Source organism: Chinchilla lanigera, unplaced genomic scaffold (genome assembly GCF_000276665.1).
Source record: "Chinchilla lanigera isolate Chin_1 unplaced genomic scaffold, ChiLan1.0 scaffold00024, whole genome shotgun sequence".
NCBI classification, from domain to species: Eukaryota; Metazoa; Chordata; class Mammalia; order Rodentia; family Chinchillidae; genus Chinchilla; species Chinchilla lanigera.
This window is the reverse complement of record NW_004955425.1, coordinates 19,873,534-19,901,418: the sequence shown is the minus strand read 5'-3', so window position 1 is coordinate 19,901,418 and position 27,885 is coordinate 19,873,534. Positions and strand designations below refer to the sequence as shown.

The window sequence follows — 27,885 nt, the reverse complement described above, 5'->3', positions numbered from 1 at the left end:
TATTTCTTCATCTGAGAAGTGTGCATTCATCTCAGATGCCCAGTTTTGGATTGGGTCTTTGAATTTGGGGGGTCTGATTTTTAAAATTTGTTATATATTCTAGATACAAGTCCTTTGTCTGTGGGGCAGCTGGTTATAAAGTTTTCCCATTTTGTGGGTTGTCTTTTCACTCTGTTGGAGATTTTCTTTTGTTGTGCAAAAGCCTTTTAATAAGGTGCGATCCCAGGTGTTGATTCTTTGTATTATTTCTCTTGCAGTTTGGGTTTTGTTCATGAAGTCTCTGCCTGTATCTATGTCTTTGAGATTTCTGTCTATTTTCTCTTCCAGTAAATTTAGTGTTTCTAGTTTAATATTTAGGTCTTTGATCCATTTTGACTTCAGTCTAGTGCATGGGGATAGACATGGGTCTAGTTTTAGTCTTTGGCATGTGGAAAGCCAGTTTTAATAGCACCATTTATTAAAGAGATTATCTTTCTCCCAGAGAACATATTTGTATCCTTTGCTAAAGATAAAGTGACTGAGTGTGTTTGGGGATGTATATGCATGTTCTAGTCTGTTCCACTGATCCTCATGTCTGTTTTTTTGCCAGTACCATGTTGATTCTATCACAGTAGTTTTGTAGTATAATTTCAGGTCTGGAATTGTGATGACCCTGAGTTGCCTTTGTTGCCTAGAACTGCTTTTGCTATTCTAGATGTTTTTAGTTCCAAGTGAATTTTAGGGATGTTTTCTTTATATCTGTAAAGTGTGTTAATGGTATTTTGATAGAGATTGCTATGTATAGCAGTTTTGGCAGTATGGCATTTTCACTATGTGGTTTCTTCTTATCCATGTGCAAAATATATCTTTCCATTTTCTAATATCCTCTTCAATCTCCTTTTCAGAGTACTGTAGTTTTCAATGTATAGATCTTTCACTTCCTTTGTTAGATTGATTCCTAAGTTTCTTTTTTTTTGGATTCTATTGTGGAAGCTGTGCTTTCCCTGTTTTCTCTCCCTCTCTCTGGGTTTGTTTTTTTGTATCAGAAAGCTATTTATTTTTGAGTGTTGACTTTGTATCCAGCTACCCTACTGAATTTGCTTATTAAATCTAGAAGTCTTTTACTGGAGTTTTTGTAGTCTTCTATGTAGAATATCATGTCATGTACAAACAGTGATAATTTAACTTCTTCCTTTCCTATCCTCTTTTTTTTGTCTGACAGTTCTGGCTAATGTTTCTAGAACTATGTTGAATAGGAGTGGTAGTGGCGGCCATCCATGTCTTGTTCCTGATTTTAGAGTGAAAGTTCTGACCATTTAGTATGTCAGCTGTTGGTTTGTAATAGATGGCTTTTATCAGATTGAGGTAAAGGTCATCTATTCTAATTTTCTGTAGGTTATTATTTAAAAATCAGAAATGGATGTTTGACTTTATCATATGTTTTTTTCTGTATCTAATGATATGATCATATGATCTTTGTCTTTGACTGTTATTGTTGTGTTATACATTTATTGATTTGCATATGTTGTACCATCCCTGCATCCTTGGGATGAATCCTCCTTGGTCATGGTGAATAATCTTGATGATTTGCTGTATTCTGTTTGCCAGTATCTTATTGAAGAACTGTGCAGTTATGTTCACTCAGGAGATTGGACTGTAGTTCTCTTTTTGGTTTGGTTCATCTCTGCTTTTGGAATCAGGATAATACTTACTTCCAGTAATGATTTTGGAAGTATTGCTTCCCTTTTAATATCCTTAAAGATTTCAACATTAATGGCATTAGTTTGTCTCTAAATTTCTTGTAAAATTCAACTGTGAATTGGTCAGGACCTGGGCTTTTCTTTGTTGGTAAGTTTTTAATTACATTATCAATTTCATTATCTGATATCAAATTATTTAGAACTTTTATACCTTCTTGGTTCAGTTTTGGCAATCTGTATGTGTCTAGGAATCTGGGTTTCCATCTTATTAGAATACAGATTCTCAAAGTAGTTATTGATGATCTTCTGGGTTTCTGTAGGACCCGTTGCTTGAATTTGAGTTTTTCTTTGTTCTTTTTTGATGAGGTTGGCTAAAAGTTTATAAATTTTACTTATTCTTTCAAAGAACATACTTTTTGAGTCACTGATTCTTTGTATTGTTTTCTCAGTCTGTTGAATTAATTTCTGCTCTTATCTTTACAATTTCCTACCTCATATCAGCTTTGGGTTTGATTTATTCTTCTTTTTCTAGAAGTTTGGGGTTCAACATTATTTTGTTTATTTGAGCTTGTTTTGTTTTCCTAGTGTGAAAATTCATTGCTATAAATTTTCCTCATAGGACTGCTTTCATGGTGTCCCATAATCTCCAGTATGTTCATTTAATTGCAGATACTGTTTAATTTCATCTTTAATTTCCTCTGTGATCCATTGGTTGTTCAGAGGGGTATTTGATTTCCTTATGTTTATGTAGTTTTTGTGATCTCTTTTCCAATAATTTCCAGTTTTATTGTGTTATGGTCAGATAGTATGGGATGATTTCGATTCTTCTGCATTTACTTAAGCATGTTTTATTGGCTAGTATTTTGTTTATTTTGGAAGACAACCCATGTGCAGCTGAGATGGATGTGTATTTTATGTGTTGGGGTGGAATGCTCCATACATATTGACCAAGTCCATTTGTTCACAGCTTTTGTTTAATTCTGATATCTTTTTGTTAATTTTTTGTCTGGTTGATCTACCTGTTTGTGAGAATGGGGTATTGAGGTCCCCCCCTACAATTATGTTAGTGCTTATTTGATTTTTCATGTCCATTAACATTTGTTTTATGTAGTTGTCTGCACCGATATTTGGTGCATATGTATTTATGATTATTATCTCTTCTTTTTGGAGTTTTTCCTTACAAGTATGTAGTGACCATCTCTCTTTTGATCAGTTTTGACTTAAAATTTACATTGTCTGCAAATAGAATAGCCACTCCTGATTTTTTTTTTTTTATGAGTTTCTGTGGCACGGAATATTTTTTTCCATGCTTTCACTTTTAGTCTATGAATTTCTTTCTGGGTTAAATGAGTTTCTTGAATGCTGCATATTTATTGGTTGCATTTTGCTTCTTCTTCTTGTCATGTTCTATTTTATTTTGTTTTCTGTGTTGATGCTTGTAGATTTCTTATGTTATATAGCTTTATTCCTGATACTGAGCTTCTCTAGGACATGTCTGTTCCTCAGGATGTCTTCCAGATGTGGGTGGTTCTTGGTCTTTATGTCTATCTCAAGAACCTACATTCCCAATATATTAAGATTGAGAAGTTGTTATCTGTTTGGCTCAGGGCCCATTCCTTTGGTACTGGACTGTGGTGATGGTTATGACCCTTTACAATTGCAGCATTGCCATACAAGGGAGAAAAAACTGATTATAACAGGTATTACATCCTGCTTAAAGTAGTAGAGTTAGCAATAGCAATAGTCTCAAGCATAGCGTGGCTACTGAAAAACTGTGGTAACTATTAGCCTGATATCTTTAACCACGGAAGCAACTTACACCAGGAACTTGTCTGCAGTGATTTTCCACATAGAAGAGTGATTATGTGTGTGGGGTTTAAGAGGGAGGGGGCAGGATGGAGAGATGAATGTGGTTGAGTACAGTAGGAGCAAGGCTGGAGGGCAAAGGGTGATCATTCAAGCTTTAGCTTATGAGAGGGGAGGAATGGAAGAGAAAGCCTAGGAGTATCTAAGTTAACCAGAAAGAATATTTACCCATGTGAAAGTACCATAAAAATTGAGCAAGATTGTTGATGAAAGAGAGGAAGAACAGCAGAAAGGCAAGGCAAGACATCTAAGTCGTGAAAAAAAAGAGAAAAAAGAAAAAACAGAAATCAAAAATAGCAACAACACACAGAAAAAAAGAGACAAAATAGAACAGAGTTATAAAAAACCCCACAAACCTAGCTGATCAGAAAGAGGAAAACCAATCAGACAAACAGAGAAAAACAAAAATAGTAAAATTCCTCTGGTGTCTACAGTTCTGTGGTATGTCCAAGTGGGATCCAGAAATGTGTTCTCTGGCCAAGTTTGCAGTGGGATTTGTGCTGGGTATGGGGCTGATCTTGGTCTCTGGATGTGGGGGCTGGGACTGGCCTTCTGCTGCTGGAGTTCTCCCCAAGCTCTTTAGTAAAAAAAAGTTGACCCTACCTGCCCACTTCAATTCCATGTGTCTGTGTGACCAAGCACAATGGTGATTGACTTAACTTACCGAGTGCTGGCTTCTATTGTCACTGCTACTTTGGACTTTTCCATGGTGCTACTGTGGCTTCTCATTGACATACTTGAATTGCTATCTTCACATCTCTTATGTCTTGGGACTGTAACAAAGTAAGACAAAGGTTACTTGAACACAAGCACTGCAATACTGTAACATTTGATCAGATGACCGAGTTGGCTATGAAGTGACTGACAGGTGGAAAGACAGTATACATAATACAGATATCCTCAACAAAAGGATTATGCATGTCATAGCAGGATGTAGCTGGATGGCATGAAATTTCCTTATGCTACTTAGAATGTCATGAAATTTAGAATTTTTGAATTGTTTATTCCTAATGTTTTCTACTTACTATTTTCAGAATGTGGCTGACCATGGATAATTGAAACCTTGGAAAATGAAATTGAAAATAAGAGAGGGGGCATAGCAACAATCCTAACAGCTATAAATATGAATATTTCTGTTTTATTTCCATTTTTTATTACTCTTTGTTTTTCCTTTGGCCTGGAAATAGTTTATATTTTGTATCTGACACAAATACTTAGCAGCCCATAGTCAAGTTCCTAGCTGAGCCCTCACAGGTTAGGATGGGATGGCAGAATTTGTGATTGACCATTGTAATTTATTTGTAAATTTCCCCATAACTTAACTCTAAGGTTTTTTTTTCCAAGTTGTTTTAAATTTGGCCTGCACGATTTAGTTTCTTACAGGAAAAGACAATGAAATTACAACCTTATAATAACTTATGAGATGTTATATTCCACTATTACTATTAGTGCCACTTCAGTAAGTAGTGTTTTAGAGTATTATAACTGCCTACCACAGCCTATAACAATTATATGCATGCACTAAAGTTACTTGCTTTTTTTGGTTCATAATTTTGTGGTTAAAAGGTTGTGTGGCTTATAATGTATTTTTTATTGGAACTTAAAAGTTTCCCATCTGAGAAGTAATCATTTGGAAACCCTGGGAAGGGGTGTGACCTCATTATCATCGTTCTTCTCAAGTAGTCATTCTGCAGTGGTGATAGGATGTCCACTTGTAGGGAGGCAAGATTTGATATCTGGAGTAAATTCCACTTTTATTATCCTCGTAATCCAAATAAGTATGTTTAAATTCTATTTCTTTTTCTTCTTTAGTTATTTGTAAAAAAAAATTAAAAGTAAATATGTTTAAATTATGTGAGGATTACTTTTCTGTTTTTAATTTAATTTTGTTTTAAAGAGAATAAAAAGAATAACAAGATAACACCAACATAGAGAAAAGCAAAACAACACTAAAACTATAAAAATGATAAGGGGTTTCAGAACAAAGTGATAGGAATTAACAAAGGTTGTTATACTACTTATTGTTATCTTCAACAAAGTTGCTCAGATTGCTAGACGTAAGAATCTAAAATTGATCAAACCAATAAGAGAATAAAAAATAACAAAAAAAATTAGAAAAGATGCATAGCTTCACTAAACAAGATGGTAGGAATTCACCAATAGTTGTTATATTGCATATTGTTGTCTTCAAATTAGTTTTTCAGATTACTAGACATAAGCATACAAAATTGGTCAAAAAATTTAAGCATTAGCTGTTTCTTTCAATAAACCAATAGACATCAGCAGTACAATTATCCCAGCTAACCTTATATATACATATATACATTTCTCCTTTCTTTCTTTCTTTCTTTCTTTCTTTCTTTCTTTCTTTCTTTCTTTCTTTCTTTCTTTCTTTCTTTCTTCTTTCTTTCTTTCTTTCTTTCTTTCTTTCTTTCTTTCTTTCTTTCTTTCCTTTCCTTCTTTCTTTCTTTATTTCTTTCCTTCTGCTTTCCCTCATTGCTTTTTATATTTTGTAGTGGCAAAAATAGTTTTGTGGGTAATAAAAGAGATCATTAGATATGGGAACAAAATAGCTATAAATGACAAACACAACAGAATTAAAATTATTGGCATCTTGAAAGTTTTGGCATATGCATTTGAGTTTAATTTAGAAGATTGTTAAATACAATAAAAATATAAAAGTTCTTCCACTTTTTTGACTCTGTAGTACATGTGGGACAAAAATGATTACACACTTGATCTAAAGTGCTAAAATAAATTCATTTGAAATATTGAAGTTTGAGACAATCTCTGGTATTATGATACTTATAAATATTTGGGAGTTATGACAATTATCAGAACATAAGACAAACTGGTAGGCACCTTAATAGAGGAAGATATCTCCTACAGGTGAGATGACCACGAAAGCGATCACTAAGGAAACAAGATGTAAGCTGGCCTTCAGTGTGTTTTAGTTTGTTTTGTTTGATTTTGTTTCTATTTTGTTTTATTTTGTTTTGTCTTGAGGTTGAACACAGGGCATTGTGAATGATAAGCACGTGCTCTACCACTGAATTTCACTCCCATTTCTGAAGACTAAACAAAAAGTATTTTAACAAGGGGAAAGGGAAGCTGTTCCAGTAGGGAAAAAGTTTGGGGGAGAAGATGTAAAAGTGGGAAAGCATACAATGTTTAGTATATTTGTACAACAGTGTAAGAAATAGTGCTGAAAGAGTTAGGATGAGCCAGAACAAGAAGGCCTTCAATGCCTTAGCCAAGAGCAATGAATTTTATTCGATTATCAATAATATGATTCAAGATTTTGATCAGAGTGTAGAGAATTTCCTGTGGTAATTGTATCTGGATGCACCTAATGAAAAATTCTGCTGAAGTTATACGAAATTAATAATGACTTTAAAATTTAAGCATAGTGGTACTTATCTATCACTATTGATTTTTCACATCCATAATACTAAGTTTTATAGCTGGGAGGGTAATTTTTTCAAGATGATGAAGGTAATACTCTATTACTAAAGACTATATCTATAAAATTCAAATGTTGGAAAAATCTCATTTAATATTTTACTTTAGATGTTCTCCTGAGAAGTCCTATCATCAAGTGTATTATAACTGTAAATATGTAACCATATTTCTCTAGATTCAAATTGAGCTTGAACTTTGTCTCTTCTTATGATATATTTTATTTCCATTCTGAATAATCAATGTTTTTAGTTGATGTTGCATGTCTTTAGATGTTTTTCTGATATTTATTTTGATCACAGTAATAGTCTGAAAATTTTTCTATGTAATTTGAAAATTTCAACTCTCATTCTTTAAATATGTTGTGCTTTAGGCTCCCCAGATTCAAAGACCCAATCCAAAAATGGGCTTCTGAAATCAATATGAACTTCTCAGATGAAGATACACAAATGGCAAATAAATACATGAAGAAGTGTTCAGCATCATTGGTTATTTGAGAAATGTAAATTAAAACAACACTGAGATTCCATCTCACCCCAGAAAGAATGGCTATCATCAAGAAATCAACCCATAACAAATGCTGGAGAGGCTGTGGGTAAAAAGGAACCCTTATCCACTGCTGGTGAGAGTGTAGACTGGTGCAGCCACTGTGGAAATCAGTGCGGAGATTCCTCAGGAAACTAGGACTAGCAGTTCTATTTGACCAAGCAGTTTGCCTCCTGGGTATCTTCTCAAAAGAGTTAAAAGCATCATACCATTGCAATATATACATATCTATGTTTATAGCAGCACAATTTGTAATAGCCAAAACTTGCAAACAACCCAAATGCCCATCAACTGAGGAATGGATAAAAAAGATGTTTTTTTTTTAATATAACAATATTACTCATCCATAAAGAAGGATAAAAATGAGACATTTATAAGTAAATGAATGCAACTAGAGACCATACTCATAAGTGAAATAAATCAGATTCACATGTGTAAACATCGTGTTGTCTCACTACTGTAAGAAACTGAACAAGTAAATAAGATCCAAAGTGTAAAATAGATATTGGGAATAGGGAAGAAACTGTCCAAAAGCAAAGAAAAACTGTGATGGGAGAATGGGGAAAGGAAGGAAGGGAAAAGGAAAAAAATATACACACAACATAGTTGTACAGCTAATATCTCTTAGTTCATTGAAAAGGAAGGTTTGTATTAACATTGTTTGGATAATATTTCATGCCTGTGCATGTATTAATTATTGTTACTCTCCTATTAATCTCTTTTGAAACTCTGTTTTATTGTTATTTTCAATTTTTTCTCTTTGAAATAAAAAACATATATTTTGCTTTTATTTTACAAAGGTACTTTTGAGGTAGTATTTTAAATTGCTAATGTATTGCTTTTTATTTATACATTGTTATTTATACTTACTAATATATATATAGTAAATTATATATATATATATGGCTTGATATATGGAAAGAACTCTGAAATGGAAGCCAAGATTTGCAGTACTTTCATTAAACTATTTGTCATGTTAAGGTCACCCTGAAACCCCCTGTTTTATTGCTTGTAAAATAAGGAAATAATTCTGTCTACGTAGGTTGTTGAGGGATTAATTTGGACAATGGAATTAATGTGCTTAAAAAGGTTTAGATATTATTGTTAGGTATCTTCATCAATTAGAATCCTCATTATTAGAATCTGAAAATACTTCTTCCTATTTTCAGATTCTGAAAGTTTTCCATCATGGTTCTGTCTAGTTCTGTTTTCTCTCTCTCTATTGCTATGATATGCTAATTTAAGTTTAAAGAAAGTGCTGGATCTAAATTTTCTGCTACTTGCTGGTCTGCTGCTGTTAGTGCCAGAGTGGTGATGTTTTGTGTTAACACTGTGAAGAATATTTATGAGAATAATTAGTCTGTGTCGGTTATATTAGAGCTGGTTACCTCAATGTTTGCCTGGTAGGAGGTATATCCCCTGCCATTATTTGGCTCCTGGTCCACAGCTTTAAATTATGTGAAGCAGAAAATGATTATAAATGGTTCCTTCCTGTGGTGTTCCTTATACTTCCTCTCCTGACACAGAGTTTTGTAGATTTTTTTCTCTTCAGTTTCTCCTTGTATTGCAGCATAGTAGAGATGTCCCATTTGGTGGTCAAGTTGCAAAGCAATTCCTTTCAGCACCATTAATCTATGGTTAAGAGTTGATTTGTTTTTAAAGATGAAATTTTAATTGATCATTTTTTTTTTAACTGAACAAGTTGATTAGTTCTGCTGAAAATTGCTATGATTTGTCTTTCATGTTGAAGGGCAAGAGTCTCATAAAATATATGTTTGGGGGAAAGTGTACATAAGTGGATCAATTTATTTTTTGTTTTTGTTTTTTTTGAGACAGGGTCTCGATATGCAGTTCAGGCTGGCCTTGAGCTCTCTTTGCAGCCCAGGCTGGTCTCGAACTTGCAACGATGCTCCTGCCTCAGCCTCCCAAGTGCTGGGATTACAGGCTTGCGCCACTGTGCCCGGCTTAAGTGGATCAATTTGGTGGGGGAGAATCTACAAATGCAAAAATCAGAATTAAAATATCATGCTTTTCAAGTTCTTTTTTGTCGGTGGTAAGTGGCATCAGCTATCTTGTTTTTGACGTATTTGGGTAGACGAGCCAAATTTTATAGAACTTTTGATTTATATTCTTATGATAGCTTTTCGGTTTATCAGTTCTTTGCCTGTTATGTGCCTGCTGAGCATGAAAGGCACTTTTGAGCTTTGTAGTAATAAAAAAACTACAAACATTGGCCCAGGGGATAGGCTTCCTCTAGAAATAACATGAATATCTATAGTTGCTATAAACAATTTTTATGGAGACTTGAGGCTCACTCCGTATATTGTTATTTGAATTAGTAATCAGATTTCTATTTAACTAACATCCTAGAGGGAAGACTCATTCTAATGCAGCTGTTACAATGCAACAGCTGTCTGGGTCATACTGGATCAAATGGTCATGGCTAGTACTGTATAGGAACATGTTAAGATTTTGCAGAATTATTCTTTCCTTGCAGAAAGGTAACTGACTGTTACTGTGTAGCCCTCAAAATCCTACAGCATGTTTCAAAAGCATGACTCTTGCAGATACCTATGGTATACTCCATTTCATAAAAGATTTTCTATCTTTTGCAGCACTGATATGAGCTGCTGTGTAGTGGCACTGTCTACTTCCCATGGTAATTTCACTAATATGCTTCCTATTGTAGGTCAGAACATTAGTTTAAAGAAAGGTAGGCAGGGTGGAGGTTTGGGAATGAAAACTGATCAAAAACTTAAATTTTCTGAGGAGCAGATAGGCTTTTCTGTGCTTTTGATCAGATTTGAGTGAATAAAAAGGAATTTCGGGTTTGCTTTGAGTTTAATATTACTTGAAACTCGTACTAATGCCTGTGGCCACAGGGTAATTAGTATCAGTCATGTAATCATCAAGTAACAGGTACTATTTTCTACATTTACTGTTCTCAGTACAAAACTCATAGGTACAGAAAAAACTCATCATATTTCACTCACCATTACAATTCTCAGAACATGTGCGAAGGCCATTGTGTTTAAACTAGAAGCTTAGTTTTCTGCCTTTTCCTTTAAGAAGATGTCAGCCAGCCCTCTGCTTTCCTTTCCCTTTGTTCATTTTCCCTCGGGATCTTCTGTCCAGGTGTTTTAGCTGATGTTTAATGAGGCTTTTGACTTGGTTCAAGCAAGTGTTGAAGTCAGACCTTAAGGCAAAAGGACACAAGAAAGGCCCGTTTTGCCATCTGGAGAGAGCGTGGGATGGGCGATCTGTGGAAGAACAGAGAGGGATGTGGGTGTGGAACCTGGCACTTGTGTGAGAGCTGGGCAAGGAAAGACTTCTGCTCAGAAGAATTTCAAACCCTTGAGAATAGGATTAAACATAAGTAAGTGAAGTGAAATATTACATCTGGTTATAAAAGTAAGAACTTCCTATACTTTAGTTCAGCGTCTGTAAGTAAGTTGCATATTTTTAGAAGCATCTTCCCTATAGTGCATGGAAATTTAGATATTCGGAATCAGGGCTGACACTACCTACAAATGTAAATCATTTTTGAATTTAGTTGTAATATTACCATGTACTTACATTGTACTTTACAGTTTCTGAGTGCTTGCATATCAGGTGATGTTATTTTGGTTTTATGTATGATTTAAGTCCCTTTGTTGCCCTGAGTGTACCTTGGAGGCCACATGAAGTTGAGGGTCAGCTGCAAAGGCCTGTAGCTTCCACCCACATGCCTGTGAGAGCTTTGCTGCACTCCAACACTACCCCGATTTTTTTTTGACATCCTTCAGGGAGTGTCCTCACCAGGGCCATTGTGACACATCTGCTGCCTCACAGAGGGCCCCTCTGTGGGAATGCAGTCCCTGCACAGAGCTTTGCTGCTTTGAGCTCAAAATGCTGGTAGCTTTGCTCGAAGAGAGGTGCGGAAGAGACCAGGAAGGGTGGGGAGTTTGCCAGCTGTCTCATGTGTGACCCTTTCTTCCTGTAAGCCAGTGTTGCTAGCCATGCACAAATCTGCACTCTTACAACCAAATATACAAATAATGCCAATTTTATTTGAGTTTGTGAAGCTGCAAACCATTATTTAAACAGTGTGTGATCACTGAGAGATCTGGGGTCTCCACAGGGCTCTGTGTACCCCAAAATCACATTTGGTGAAAGTGCTCTTTTGGTTCAAATTTCCTGATTATGTTTTTTGTAGTTTCTGAAAGAAAATTTCTGGGTTTTAAAAAAATTTAAAAAACCTTATTTTTACATAAGCGAATTCTGGACAGATGGAGAAGTCCCTTCTCGTCCACTGTGAGACAGTGTGCAGATGGTTGGAACCACAGGTGGCCCCGGGATGCCATTATTCTATACTGAGGTCATTAGACTATAAGTGGTATAAAGCTGGCCGTCTCATGGCCCAGTTTTGTTAGCATTTTACATTCAAAGAAACAACAGAGTGTTAACCAAAATAATGAAATAAAAATGTAAGTCTTCACTACTTTTTTTTATTGCACAGCCAAAGGGAAATAATTATGCAACAGAATAAATCTTTCATAAGTATTTCTCCTTAATTTTATCATTTTCCCAATCACCCATACACAGCAGCTGGGAAATATCTCTCTCCCATTCCATTGTATGCTCCCAGGAAGCTCAGGTCACACAGGCTTCTGAAATATCATCCTGCTTTTCTCTGGTTTGAACTTTTATTAAATAGATGAAGTTAGCTTTGGGGACCTGTTTTAGAATCTGGCTGTTCTGGTGCTTTGAGCCCGCAAAAGGAGAGAGAATCTGCTTTCTCAGTGGGCGGTGTGTGTGTGAACAGTGGGGACGCAGAAGATTGTAAACATACAACTCAATACCTTTCCTTTTATTCTTGGAATGATAAAAACCAGATATGCGTGCAAAGAGGTTGCGGTATATATTATAGGCATGAAGAATGTTTATGCCCTAACATTTTTGAAAAAAGTTTTGGTGAAATTAGAGCATCTGACTATCAAGGATAATTGCATTTCTCTTAAGCAGTGGAAAACATTCCCTCTGAAATTGTAATTCTGTAAGGGATGGGCTTTCTTATTTCAGGTTGGCTACTAAAACGAAAAGAGCCAAATGTGTGGCCGCCAGTGGAGGATAGCTAGCTTGTTTTGTCTTTAATTTTATTTTTTCTTTTCAACCAACTTTTAAATTATGCTAATTTGTACTTTATGTATCCCATAAACCACTCTATATCATCTGTTGGCCTAAATGGTATATAAATATGCGTGATGTGGTACAAAACAGTAAAGCTTTTATGTAAGTGCCAATTTATTGTAATTCTATAGCATTAATGGCAAAGAATCAGTTACTGGTCTTATAAGAGCATTAAATCAGAGATAGAGATAAAAAGGAAAGCTGTTTGATATTGGATCAAGCAGAAATTCTCTAGTAGTCTGGAGGAAAGGGTTAGAAAAACTACAGATTATTTTTACCTCTATCCTACCTGTGTCTCAGATTTTAATGACTATCACTGTTCAGTTTTATAAGTGGTCTGATTTTACTTTACCACATATAATACTCTGTCTGCACCTGCCACTAAGTAGGATTGCAGTACATATCTTCAGGGTGATTTTATATTTTTTTTTGTTTTTGTTTTTGTTTTTCTCCGGTACCGGGAACCGAACTCACGACTTTGCGCTTGCCAGGCAGGAGCTTTGCCACTGAGCTAAATCCCCAGCCCCTTATATTTGAATTGACTGTTCTCTAGTAAGATTAATTTTTAGTAGTTCTTATAAGCTAAAGTTTTTCTAGTGTGACTTTTTGTCACACATCTTCATTAGTTGATTTCTATTTTATTCTTATGTTAATTTTTCTTATTATAGGGATGTATTTATCTTACAGTAATTTCAAGTTTTTTTAAAAATGATAAGATCAAATATAAATTGTTAAAAATGAGCGCCATTTAATTTTTTTTTTCTTTAGTATGCTGTGAGTGCCGTGCAGTAGGATTTGGTGCTTTGAATTATTCATTGACAAGTACCTTTTTACTAGGGAAGTTATTTCAGTGTTTTTAGTTGACATTTCAATAATTAACTAGACAAAACATCCTGGAATTTTGAGATATTTGCATAGCTGATAAACACCGACCTTTCTTAACTTTGTTTAGTTTAAAATAATTAAGAAATTGTCATGAAAGAAGCTGACATCCAATTTTATGAACTGTTAGTGGAACAACTTCTGTGGACAAAGGGTTTTTGATTATTTTTCATTGGACATGTTTTAAGTAAGCTAATGTAATAAAATTATCACTGAAGAATTTTCAATAAACATATAAAAGAGATTAATAAGCAGCTAGATAGTGATATTGTGTTAATTGATCCCACCACTTAAGAAAAAGATAAAAGAAAGAAAAGATAGTACGACAGTGATTAACAGGATTCATATGTCAAAAAGGCTAGAGATACCGTTTCTGTGAGTGTTTTCAGTTCTAGAAAACACTCAAACCCTTAGTTTGCCTTTTGATAAGACCTGTATGAAAATACCTGTACTCTCTCCATATGTCTGTTATACATGTACTTTCCATGAGTAGAGATGCCTGGATAACAGGGAATTGTTTAAAGTTATAGCGTACTATTTTATATGAAAGAGCAGGGGGTGGGGTGGTGGCACATGGAGGAAACCGTGTATTTAGCAAAGCTTTGTCTCAGATCTTCCAATGAACTCCTTGTATTTCTGAGAGCTGCATTAAAGTAACTGCTGACTTTGCTTTATTGAAAAAGAGGACCGTACATGGAGGAAGGGACATATATCTCAAGAGGTCACTATGTATTTCATTTTCAGAAGGCTTAGAAATAAAGCGTGTAGTTCTTGATCTGGAGTACAACATAGTCTTTGGCTTAGAATATATGGTATAGTAATGTGTACTGAAAAGATATTTCGTGGCCGGAGACTGAATTTCTAGACCAGGTTCTGTCACTAAATTGCTTTGTGGTCCCAGGCAAGTTGAGGTTTTAGTTTTATACGTGGTCTGGGTTTAATAAAAATTATATGAAAGACTTTCATGTTACTATGCAAATGCTTCCCCTAGGATTTTCATTGCTTTTATAAACAGAAGATTGATATTAGTCTGTATACTTAAAATATTTTGGAGGCTGTCTGTGAAATATTGTAAAACAGGATGGAGAATTAAGTCCTTCAAAAATCACAAGTTCCTGGTTCCAGGTGGCGTTTAAGCAGAGGTGAAACACTCACCAGAACGGTGATAACCGGGGTGGGGTGGTAGGAGGCTGAGGGTCTGTTAGTTGATTTGTTACTGGGTACACCAAGCCCTTAAGATTTTAGAATTCTAGTTCTTGGTATTAATCCACTTGCTGGCTTCTCTTCGAGTTGACGAGCTAAGCAGTCATGCAGTGAAGACAAAGATGAGCACAAAGGCAGGTAGTTCAAGGTCTCCTTCCAAGGCTGCAGATAGAATTGTCTCTTATCACACCAGGGCCACTCAGCATCCCAGGCGGGCTTCTTCCAGGGCCCCGCCCCTTTCCAGCCTCATCCACACTGACATCCTGGGGTTTAGGGTTTCGCATTAAAGTCCTTCATGGGAAATGTTGGTATTTTCATGCAATCTATGTAATGCTCTCATATACTGTAAATCAATTCTAGCTTACCCTACCTGGGTACAACGTCTATAATCAAGTTCTTGTTGCTGAGCAACAATACTGACACCCGTGAGTTAAAGGAGAAGAGATTTATTTTGACTTATGTTTGCCCGCTCGGCCTCAGGCATCGCGATGGCCTGGAGGCGAAGCTGGGAGGGTGACAGACCCTCAGTCTCACACAGCGGCCTTTTCTGAGCAGACCTCAACCCCTCCGGCTGCGATGCCGCAGAACGCATCCTCTCTCACACCTGAGGCTTCAGGGCCCGTTTCAGAACTAAACATAACAATATCACTTCGTTTGAACAGATTTTGTGTAGGACTTGCAGCATGGAAATTTCAAGCTTTGTTTTTAGACCTTTTTGGAAATTTTTTTAAAAAATATTTTTATTCTGTGGTTAGTAGAATCTGAGGATGTAACACCCATGGGTACCAAGGGACCTCTGACTGTGGTTGTTGTCCTGTTTATCAAAATCATATCAATTCCATAAGATCAGTCTTTGGTTACTTTTTCATTCTTATATTTCTTATATTTTCCAAACTGCTTTCCGATACCTTGGCACTCACTGGCCAAAGTAATGTTGGAGCGTCTCTGGGGATAACGTATAAACCATTCATTTACACACTTAGTCATATCAAGCTTCTCTTGCTACTTTGATATTTTGTGAGTGCTGTGTAACGGGAATAGTGCCTTATACTTGTAACCCCTCATTACTATACCTTCATAATAACTCAGTGATTATTCAGTGAATTAATTTTTGCATTTTGCCCATGAAAGAATACATCTTTGCAGCTCTGCTCCTTGAATGATTACACTTAATCTCCAACATTCTCTTTTATTCATTGAATAGTCTTTTGTGGAAAGATTTTACTAGACTTTTTTTCATTTTTATTTTGGAGGTTACAGTGTGTTCTCTCTTTTCAGAATATCAATAAAGTTTCCAGTAGATGGAAACTTTCACATTTGTCACACTGTGTCCTAGATGTTCTTAGGCTACAGGACTTCAGTTCATTTCAAATGAAAATTAGTCCTAGAGAATAGTTTTTAAGACCTCTCAGATTCCTGTAGTTTTCATCTTTAGCACATTGCCTTTATTTTTAAAAATTTACTTTAAAAATAAAAGAAGGTAAACATCACAAACAAACATCCATTTACAAAATAGCATAAGAACAATACAAGCAAGACTGAATTACAAAGTGGTAGGAAATTAACAATGTTTGTTGTATTACATTTTGGTATCTTCAAAGTGATTTCTCAGGAAAACCAATAGAGATATGCAAGATTGATTAAATAATGAATCATTAACTGTTCCTTTCAGTAAAGTGATAGAAATCAGTAGTACAACTATGTTAGCTATCTGTATATACATACATACATATATAATTTCCCCTTCTTTCCCTTCTCTTTTCTCACACACCAGTTGCTCTTTACTTTTGAGCAGTTTCCTTTTGTTTCACAGTGTCCGTCATATCTCCTAATTTTTATTCACTCTTTCAGGTTCTTACACTAGTGACAAATACGTTGCTTACACATGGAGATCTGGTTTATTTCACTTATGAGTATGGTCTCTAGTTGTGACCATTTACCTATAAGAGCCTTGAGTTTATCTTTCTTTATAGCTGAGTAATATTCCATTATACAAAAGTACCACAATTTCTTTATCTGTTCCTCAGTGGATGGACATTTGGATTGCTTCCACAATTAGGTAATTACAAATTGCACTGCTATGAACATGGATGCACATATATCACTGTGATATGACATTTTCAGATCTTCTGAGAAAATACCCAGAAGGGGAATAAGCTGGGTTGAATGGGACCTGTAGATCTAGTTTTCTGAGGAATCTCCAAACTGATTTCTGCATTGGTTTCACCAGTCTGCATTCCCACCAGCAGTGGACAAGAGTTCCTATTTCTCCACAACCTCGCCAGCATTTGTTATAGGTTGATTTCTTAATGCTAGCCATTCTTACCGGGGTGAGATGAAATCTCAGTGTTGTTTTAATTTGCATTTCTTGAATGACTAATGATGTTGAACATTTTCTCATGTATTTATTTACGATTTGTAAAGTGTGTGTTCATCTCAGCTGCCCATTTTCGGATTGGGTTTTTGAATTTGGAGGGCTGATGTTTTTTAATTCTTTATATATTCTAAATAGAAGACCTTTGTCCAAGGGACAGTCAGCTACAATTTTTTCCCAATTTGTGGATTTTCCTTTTACTCTGCTGGTGATTTCTTTAGATATGCAGAAACTTTTCAGTAGGATGAGATCCCAGTTGTTGATGCTTTGAAGTATTTCACGTGTGGTTTCGTTTTTGTTCATGAAGTTTCTGCTTACCCCCATGTCTTTAAGATTTTTACCTACTTTCTCTTACAATACATTGTAGTGTTTCTCTTTCAATATTAAGATCTGTGATCCATTTTGACTTGAGTTTGGTGCATGATGATAGACTTGGGTCTATTTTCAGTCTTTTCAGGTGGCAATCCAATTTTTCCAGCACCATTTATTAAAGAGACTAACGTTCTTCCAGTGAGTTTGTTTGGCCCCTTTGTGAAAGAGTAGGTGGCTGACTGTATTTGTGGTTGTGACTATTTCTTTCAGTCTGTTCCGTTGACCCTCTGGTCTGTTTTTTAGCTAGTACCATGTTGATTTTATTACAGTACCTTTGTAGTACATTTTCAGCTCAGGGATTGTGATTCCACCTGACTTGTCTTTGTTGCCCAGGATTGCTTTTGCTATTCTGGGTCTCTTCGGGTTCCAGATGAATTTAAAGAATGTCTTCTCTAGATCTGTGAGGTATGCTAATGGTATTTTAATGGGAATTGCATTGAATCTGTACAACAGTTTTGGTAGTATGGCCATTTTCACAATGTTGGTTCTTCCTATCCATGAGCAAGAAATATTTTTCCATTTATTGAAATCCTCTTTGATCTCTTTTTTCAAAGTACTGTAGTTTTCATTGAATAGATTCTTTACTTCTTTTGTTAGATTGATTCCTAAATATTTCAGTTTCTTGGATGCTAATGTGAAGGGTATGGTTTCCTTAATTTCTCTCTCAGTCTGTTTGTTGTTTGTGTATAGGAATGCCTTTGATTTTTGGGTGTTGACTTTGTATCCAGCTACACTGTTGAATTTGTCAATTAATTTAAGGTGTGTTCTTGTGGAGTTTTTGGGGTCTTCCATGTAAAGTATCATGTCATCTGCAAATAGTGATAATTTTACTTCTTCCTTTCCTATCCTTATTATTTTTATTTCTCTCTCTTGTCTAATTGCTCTGGCTAATGCTTCCAGAACTGTGTTGAATAGCAGTGGTGACAGCGGACACCCTTGTCTTATTCCTGATTTTAAAGTAAAGCTTTCAGTTTGTATCCATTTAGTATGATTTGGCTGTTGGTTTGTCAGAGATGGCTTTGATCAGATTGAGGTAAAGACCAGCTATTCCTATTTTCAGTAGGGTTTTTATTATGAATGCATGTTGAACTTTGTCAAAAGCTTTTTCTGCATCTATTGAGATGATCATGCCGTTTTTGTCTTTGGCTCTATTGATATGGTATGTAACATTTATTGATTTGCGAGTATTGAACCATCCCTGCATTCCTGGAATGAATCTGAGTTGGTCATGGTGTATGATTTTCTTGATGATTTGCTGCATTCTACTTGCTAGTATTTTATTGAGTATCTTTGCATTTATATTCATTAGGGAGATGAGTTTGTAGTTCTCTTTCTTGGTTGGGTCTTTCTCTTTTGGTATCAGTATAATACTTGCCTCCAGAAATGAGTTAGGGAGAATTGCTTCCTTTTCAATTTTATTGAAGAGTTTGAGGAGGGTTGGTATTATCTGAATTTCTTGTAAAATTCTGCTGTGAATCCATTAGGGCCTGGGCTTTTTTTCTTAGTAAGTTTTTAATCACGTTTTCAATCTCATTAATTGATATTGGGTTGTTCAGGATTTTTATATCTTCTTGATTCAACCTTGGTAATTTGTACATATCTAGGAATCTGTCCATTTCTTGTGAGTTTTTTTATCCTATGAGAGTAAAGATTTTCAAAGTAGGTATTAATGATCTTCTGAATATCTGTGGGATCTGTAGTTATTTCATCCTCTTCATTCCTTATTGCATGAATTTGAGTTCTTTCCTTTCTTTTTTTGATAAGGTTGGCCAGGGGTTTATCAATTTTATTTTTTCTTCCAAAGAACCAACTCTTAGAGTCATTTATTTTTTGTAGTGTTTTCATTGTCTGAGTTGCATTAATTTCTGCCCTGATCTTTATAATCTCCTCCCTTTGAGTTTTGGGCTTGACTTGGTATTCTTTTTCTAAAAGTTTGAGGTGCAGCATTAGGCTAATTAGTTGTTCTGTTTCCGTTTTCCTTATATGTGAGTTCACCACTATAAATTTCCTTCTGAGGACTGCTTTCATTGTATCCCACAGATTCTGGGAAGTTGTATTTACATTTTAATTTGTTTGTAGGTATTTTTAAATTTCTTCTTCAATTTCTTCTGGGGCCAGTTGGTTGTTCAGGAGGTTGTTGTTTGATTTCCAAGTGTTTATGGAGTTTTTGGCATTCCTTTTGTCATTAATTTCCAGTTTCATTGCACTGTGGTCAGACAATATGCATGGGATAATTTCGATTCTTTTGCATTTAGCTATGTATGCTCTATGGTCTAGAATATGTCCTATTTTAGAGAAAATCCCATGTGCAGCTGAGAAAAGTGTGTATTCTGATGTTATGGGGTGGAACACTCTGTATACATCTACTAGGTCCATTTGTTTGCAGATTTGGTTCAGGTCTGTTATTTCTTTGCTGATTTTTTGTCTAGTTGACCTAGCTCTTTGTGTCAAAGGGGTTTTGAGGTCCCTTATTACAATAGCATTATTAATTATTTGGGTTTTCATGTCTGTTAAGATTTATCTTATACAGTTTGGTGCTCTGATATTTGGTGCCTACATGTTTATGATTGTTATCTCTTCCTCTTGTAGTTTTCCCCTAAGAAGTATGTAATGACCTTCTTTACCTCTTTTTATTGTTCTTGGTTTGAAGTTTACATTGTCTGCAAACATAATAGCTACCCCTGCTTTTTTTCTGAGTTCCTGTTGCATTGGAATTGTTTTCCATCCTTTGACTTTCATCTATGGATTTCCCTTTCAGTAAAATGTGTGTCCTGTATACAGCATATTGTTGGATTTTGTTTCTTAATTCCCTCTGTCAGTCTGTTTCTTTTGACTGGTGAATTGAGGTCATTTACTTTTATGCTTATAACTGATATGTGTTGGCTTATCATTGACATGTTATTTACTTACTGTTGGTTTCCTACTTTTTCTACCTGTTTAATCACTTGCTGTGCTTGAGGATTCCTTTGTATTGTTGTTCCTGAAATTGTGGTCATTTTTTTCTCTGTCTAGAATATCTTTTAGTACTCTTTGTAAGGATGGTTTGGCACTCATGAAGTTCTTCAGTTGTTCTTTGTCATGGAAATTTTTTATTTCTCCGTTGAATTTGAAGGATAGTTTGGCAGGATACATCAGTCTTGGTTGAAAGCTGTTTTGTCCTAGGACCTGTCATACTTTGATCCAAGCTCTTCTCAATTGGATGGTTTGTGTTGTGATATCCACCTTAATTCTGATGGGCTTTCCTTTTTAGGTGATCTGTTTCTTTTCTCTAGCAGCTTTTAATATTCTGTTCTTTTGCTGGAAATCTGGGATCTTGATTATTATATGTCTGGGTGTGGTTTCATTTTGCTTATGACTACTTGGATTTCTATATGCTTCATTTACCTATATACCAGATTCTGTTTCCATGCTTGGGAAATTTTCTGCTATCATTTCTGCAAATATTCTTTTCATGTCATTTGTGTTGCATCCTGCTGTTTCATTGACTCTTCTTAGTCGTACATTATTCCTCTTTGCCTCATCTTGCAGTGTTGAATTGATTTTTCCTGGTTCCTTGTTGACTTTAAGAGATCCTTTCTTTCACGGTCGCTAGCTGCCATGCTGTCTTCAAGATTTGAAATTCTATATTTGGTTTCATTTAAGCAGTTTTGGCAGCTTTACACACACCTGTTCTCCTATGTCATTGTACACAAGTTCTCCTATGTCAGTGTCTCCTGGACTTGTTCTGAGTGGGCTGGGTTTCTTTTTTTTTTTTTTTTTTTTTTTTTTTTTTTCCGGTACCAGGAACCGAACTCACGACCTTGCGCTTGCCAGGCAGGCGCTTTTGCCGCTGAGCTAAATCCCCAGCCCCATGGGCTGGGTTTCTGAGACTGCATTTTAGTCCTTCATCTTTTCATGTTTGATGCCAGAGGCAGAACGCTCAGTCTCCCTCTTCTCTGGCCTCTCAGGCAAGGTTGCTTTTGTCCCTAGTTTTCCTGGGGGTCAGGCTTATCCCTCAGTGTCTGCTGAGATGCACTGCTTAATGTGGGGTCTTCCAGCAGATGATGAAGTGTACCTAGTTCTCCCAGGTCTCAGATGCAAACTGTGATGTCAGCCAATTGCAGACTGTCTGGTCCAGTGTCCCCTCACAGCTCAGGGCACAAGTATGACCCAGAAGCATGCTGCGCTGGTGGTGTAACCATGGACCAGTGGTCCTGTGTCCTCAGGTAGCTTAGGCAGAGCCCAGACATGAATTGCAGGGACAATAGTTTGTGGACCACCTGATTCCGTGTCTCCAGGCAGCTCAGAGTGTGCACAGGAGCCAGACATGGGTGGCACTAGTGGTGATTATGGGCTGAACTGACAGTGATTATGGACCACCTTTTTCTGTGACCTCCAGAAGGTCAGGATGCATGTAAAGCCCAGATATGAACTGCGGTGCCAGCAGTTTGTGGACCGCCTGCTCTAGTACCTCAGACTGTGCAGGACAGGTGCAGCGAGGGCCCAAATGTGAACCCCAGTGTTAGCAGTGCATGGGCCTTCTGAGTCGGAATTTGTCTGCACCAGGCACACGGGGGGGGGGGTGTTCAGACTCAGACTGTAATGTCAGTGGGGTAATGGGTCACCTGCTCTGCCCTCAGGAAGTACATGGGAAATACCTGGTTCTCTTGATGTTCAGCTGCAAACTGTGATGTCAGCGAATCATATACTGCCTGATTCTGTGTCTCCAGGCAGCTCAGGGTGCGCTCAGGAGCCAGACATGGGCTGCACTGGTGGTGATCTCAGACTGCCTGCTTCTGTGACCTCCAGGAGATCAGGGCAGATGTGAAGCCCAGAATCAAACTGCGGTGCCAGCAGTTTGTGGACCACCTGCTGTAGTACCTCAGGTGGCACAGGGCACGTGCAGGGAGGACCCAAATGTGGACCCTGGTGTTAGCAGTTCATGGGCCTTCTGGGTCAGAATCTCCTGTCTACAGCACTGTGGTCATACCTTTATATGATGTCTTCTACTTTATAGAGCCTTTCATGGGACCACAGTTCATGCTTACCACCAAAACCCTGTGAATGAGGCAGGCAGATTATATCCTCTCCATCTTGCAGATATTGAAACTGAGGCTTGAAGGTTTTAAGTTACTTGCCCAAGCTGAATTCTACTAATGACACAGACTGTTCTAGTGTTCTGACTCTCACATCTGTGCTTTCTTCACTAGCCTGTGTGGCCTTTGACTGATTCCTAAAAATAAGAAAATTACACTAGTAATGCCTTTGCAGTTATATAATATTTTACTACAGTTTTCAGCATAGTTGACAAAGGTTTTAAAACCTAGGTAATCAGGCCTGGGGATGTAGGTCAGCGGCACAGCGCCTGCCTGGCGAGCGTGAGGTTGTGAGTTCGATTCCTGGTACCAAAAAAATAAAAGAAAAAAGCCAAAACCTAAGTAGTGAGTGATTTCCACATGAGGTCAGGTTTTATATTCAGAAGCTCTAGATACAAATATGTTTAGGTCCCCTTTCAGTGGTTGCTCACTGGTGGACTGAGGAGCTCACTGAAGAAGCTCTGTATTTGCACTGCAGACAAATGGGGACTGAGTGTGGGCAGTGGTGTGAGAACTGCATCAGGCATCTTTGCCTGACATATGCTCATAATTGCTCATGTATCTACTGAAAGGCCAAAATGTCCCTAAGAAATTGTCCTTAAGGATAAATCTATTAAAGAAGACATTGTTCTTTTTACAGAAAGAAAAGTTTGAGCCGAAACCTTGTATGTCAGAATTCAATCACCCTTGAAAAATTAGAAATAATTTATTTCAAATTTCCAGAACCTGTACTTTAATCAGTTGTTGAATGTCAGTATAAAGGAAATACTATTGGAAAAATATTAGATAAGATATTGAGGATTATACTATGAAATTACTTTAGCCATGTCCCGCTAGATATGCTAAATGGAAAAGAACTGGAAGGCTGCAGCTAGTCCCAACCCTTAAACGGGACGAAATTCCCTCTTGCTGACTTCTCATTGTGTGTCTCCTTCTCAGTGAAAGATGCACTCTTTCCTCTCTCTTGCTGCTGCAGCACACCTTCCTTTTTGGCTTATAAATTTTCCTTTTCAGCTGTTATCCCAGAATCTGTTTAGATCCATTTGAGAAATCTGAATATATTACATCTGCAGGGGCTTACAAAACTTCAGCAGGGTCTACACTGTTTATGTACTAAATAGGAATTCAAATTAAAGTATGTTAGAACCCTGAAGATATGTGCTTCTCTAGAGGAATCTGTGCACTGGGTTGCAAACATGCCTCTCTCATTTTAAGTCTAAGTCAAAGTGTCATGAATTTATACCACTGGATTAGATGACTCTATACAAATTCAAAGGCATCACACCCATGAGCTCTAACATCTGTCTTTGAGCTTTGACAGATATTGAGTTTCCCTTGTCAAAGCTGTAATATTTCTGGAAGACCCCAGCAGATTAGTTGGGAATGGCTCTTTTTTTGCCAGCAATTGAGATTGTTCTCTGTGATTAAACTGTTTTTCCAAGTGCTCCCGGAGGGGGGTTTTCAAGATTTTTCACTATGTTAGTCTCTGGTCACTAGTATTTTAGTTTGTCTCTCACCCTGTAATGGAAGCAGGGACACTTGGCTTTCCAGTTTCTTTGGTTTGTCCCTGACTTAATGTCTAACCGCAACACATAAAGTGAAATGTGTGACCAATAAGTCACTGCAGTGAGAGCCACTTTTCATACTATATTGGCTGTAAAATACCTTGAGAGCTGCATGAGCTGGATCCTAAGTCCTATGTGCCTGTTCTTTCATCAGGATGTCCACAAAACAGCTGAGTGATGAAGACTTATTTATTACTCATTATTAACCTTAATTTGTATGAGAGGATATTGACGGTCAATAGGGTGGGACCCATTAACTGAAGAACCTCAGATCTGCTTCCCTCCTGTTCTCTTGCTAGACTTCACTGCAAAGTGTCAGAAAGCTTAGGGTTTATCAGTTTGGCCTCCTTTGTTGGCAGCAAAGGCTAAATGCCCTTCCTGACCTTTCTTAAAGGTAATTGTGGTCACTGGAAAGTTAGATTTTGGTTTCTTGATAAAAGGCACAGATGAGGCTAATGCTGCTTTTTCTGTTGGTCCATTCAGACTGACACAACAAAATACCAAAACCCAGAGAGCTTATAAACAGCAGAAATTTATTCCTTACAACTCTAGAGCTTGGGAGTGCAAGGTCAAGGTACCAGCGAAAGTCCATTTTCTCATAGATGGTACCTTCTCACTCTGTCCCCACATGAAGATGTGAACGAGCTCCCTGTGATCCCTTTTATCAAGGTACAAATACATTCAGAAGGGCTCTACCCTCATGATCTAATCACCCCCTCCAGCATGGACCTTCCATTAGTGTCACTTTGGCAATTAGGACTTTAACATATAAATTTGCAGATACACGAGCATTCACACTGTAGCATTCATCCATTCCTCTCCTTCCATCAGAGGGGTGGTATGTTTGGGACTGTGAGCTATGGATGGCGTTCTAATGTGGGCAATCACTCTAACCAATTTGTCTTCAGGAAAATAAACTACTTTAGGTTTTGTTAGCCAAAAATGTTCTTAATTAATAGGTGGTAGTCATCATATTACTTACTTTTCTGATGCTGGGACTGCAGCTTGAAGGAGGAGAGGTTCAATTTTGCTCATAGTTTTAGAGAGGTCAGTCTCTGATTAGCTCCATGGCAGAATTGGCATGGCACAGGAAAGTTTCTCAACCAGTGGCAGCCAGGAAGCAGAAAGGAGTATCCAGGGAAAATAAAACAGTCTTCTGGGTCACACCCCAGTACCTGACCTCTTCCAACCAGGTCCCTCCCCTCGCCAGCACATTAAACTACAAATTTTCCAGCGGAGGAATCCACTGATGGTTATAGCACTACATGATCCAATCACCTTCCAAGAGCCTATCTCTGCGCACATGAGACTTTTGGGCAACATTTGTGATCTAAAGCACGGTCACTGACTATCTTCCATGAAGCAGATATGTGTCTTTTGCATTAGAACAGTGCTTCTCACCCTGGGCATTATTGACATCCAGTGTTGGACAACATTGTAAAGATTGTCATCTACATTGCAGGATTTTAGGAGCATCCCTCATCTAGGTGATAGTAACACTTACCAGGTGCGACAATCAAAAACATCTCTAGCTATTGCCAAATGTTAGTATAAAAGGACTTTGCTGCATGTAGTCTAACTCTTGTTTTACTATGAAAAACAAAATTTGTCACACAGCTAGTTGGTGGTAGTTATAATTATAAACTAGATCTTTTGTTGCTTCCTGTAGTCTGCTCATATTGTGGTAGGATTAAATGTACACAAATAATTTTAACAAATTGGGCAAGGGAAAGAAGAGTATCTTGAATTTATAGAATTCTAGATTTAATAACTGAATTCAGCAGTATAGCTGGATACAAAGACAACACTAAAAAAATCAATAATACTCTTCTACACAAATAAAAAACTCACTGAGTGAGAAATTAAGGAGACCATACTTTTCACAGCAGGATAAAAATAATTAGGAATCAATTTAATGAAGGAAGTAAAAGACCTTTACATCAAAAACTACAGTACACTGAAAAAACAGATCAAAGAAGGGATCAGAAAATGGGAAGAGATTCCTTATTCTTGGATAGGTAGAACCAATATAGTGAAAATGGCCTACTTCCAAAACTGTAATACAGATTTAATATAATCCCAATCAGAATACAAACAGCATACCTCACAGAATTAGAGAAAACAATCCTAAAATTTATTTGGAAACAGAATACACCTAGAATAGCAAAAGTGATTTTGGGTAACAAAGGCAAGGCAGGGGATGTTCCAATACCTGACTTGAAATTATACTACAAAGCTACTGGGATAAAAACAGCACAGTACTGGCAGAAAAACAGACCTGAAGATCAATGGAACAGATCATGATATATAGAAACAACTCCAAGCACACTCAGCCACCTTATCTTTGACAAAAGTGCCAGACACCTTCACTGGAAGAAAGATAGCCTCTTTAATAAATGGTGCTGGAAAGACTGTTTTCCACATGCTGAAGATTAAACCTAGACCCATATCCCTCATATTTCTCACCATACACTAAATATTAAAACAAGAACCCTAAATCTATTGGAATATAGACTAGGTAGAACTCTTGGAGACAAAAGTGTAGGCAAAGACTATAAACAAAATCCCAATCTCACAGGAAATAATATAAAGAATCAACAAATGGAATCTCATCTTATTAAAGAGCTCTTGCACAGCAAAAGAAACTACCAACAGAGTGAAGAGACAACCTACAGAGTGGGAAAATTTTTTTTCCAGCTGTTCTTCAGACAAAAGACTAACATCTAGCATATATAAATAACTGAAAAAAAATCAGAGCCCCCAAATTTAAAGACACAATCCAAAACTAGGCGTCTGAAATGAATAGATCTCAGATGAAGCACAAATAGCAAATACATATATGAAAAGACCTTCAACATCACTGGTCATTTGCGAGGTGCAAATTAAAATAACACTGAGATCCCACATCATTCCAGAAAAAATGCCAATTATTAAGAAATCAACCAATAACAAATACTGGTGGGGCTGTCGGGGAAAAGGAACCTTTCTCCACTGTTGGTGGGAGTGTACACTGGAGCAATCACTGTGGAAATAACTGTTCTCCTTCTTGGTATCTTCCTGGATGAATTAAGAGCACCATACCACAGTGATATGCACACTCATGTTTATAGCAGTGCAGTTTATCATAGTTAAACCTTGGATACAGCCCAAATGCCCATCAACTAATGAGTGGATAAAGAAGATTTGGTATTTTTATACAACGGAGTACTACTCTGCTATATGAAGGATAAATGTGAGGCCTTTATAAGTAAATGGATGCACTCTGTGACCATACTCTTCAGTGAAATAAACTGAACATACATGTGTAAATATTATACTGTTTCTTGCTGTGAGAATCCAAAATAAGGACTAAAATGTATTATACATATTAAAAATGGGAAGGAAATATTCAAATAGGAAAGGGAGCAAAGGAGGAAGGAGGGGGAAAGAAGGAAGGTAAAAGAAAAAAAGAGAATAAAAGGGAAAATGGTAACAAAGATTTTGGAAGGGAAGAGAGGTTGAAGGGAGGGGAGGGCTCTGGGGAGAAAGCAGAATCAAGATATATCATGTACAGTACAAATTCCCTATGATGAATGTGATCATTATGTATATCTAAAATGTACCAATAAAATAAAAAAAGAAGAGTTTTACCTATTTAATCTTCCAGCAGATTAAGTGTTTCTGTCTTAACATTCAGATTTTAGATCCCTTTTGAT

General features: G+C 36.8%; 1 protein-coding gene and 1 long non-coding RNA gene across 7 annotated transcripts in view; one reads left to right on the top strand and one right to left on the bottom strand.

The window, feature by feature from the left end:
- The window catches only part of LOC102027877, a 76,697-nt gene extending 65,388 nt beyond the window's left edge, over positions 1-11,309 (bottom strand). For 2 of the 3 annotated variants that reach the window (XR_001234294.1, XR_261156.2), the window contains exons 1-3: positions 11,219-11,304; positions 10,544-10,810; positions 4,210-4,318 (exon numbers count right to left, since the gene is read on the bottom strand). This is a non-coding gene — a long non-coding RNA (uncharacterized LOC102027877). Of the gene's footprint in view, positions 1-4,209; positions 4,319-10,543; positions 10,811-11,126 lie in introns of all 3 variants that reach the window. The other variant, XR_261157.2, reaches the window with a different exon arrangement.
- Positions 1-27,885, top strand: part of Ctnna3 (catenin (cadherin-associated protein), alpha 3) — a 1,502,556-nt gene that overhangs the window by 224,782 nt on the left and 1,249,889 nt on the right. The window lies entirely within an intron of this gene.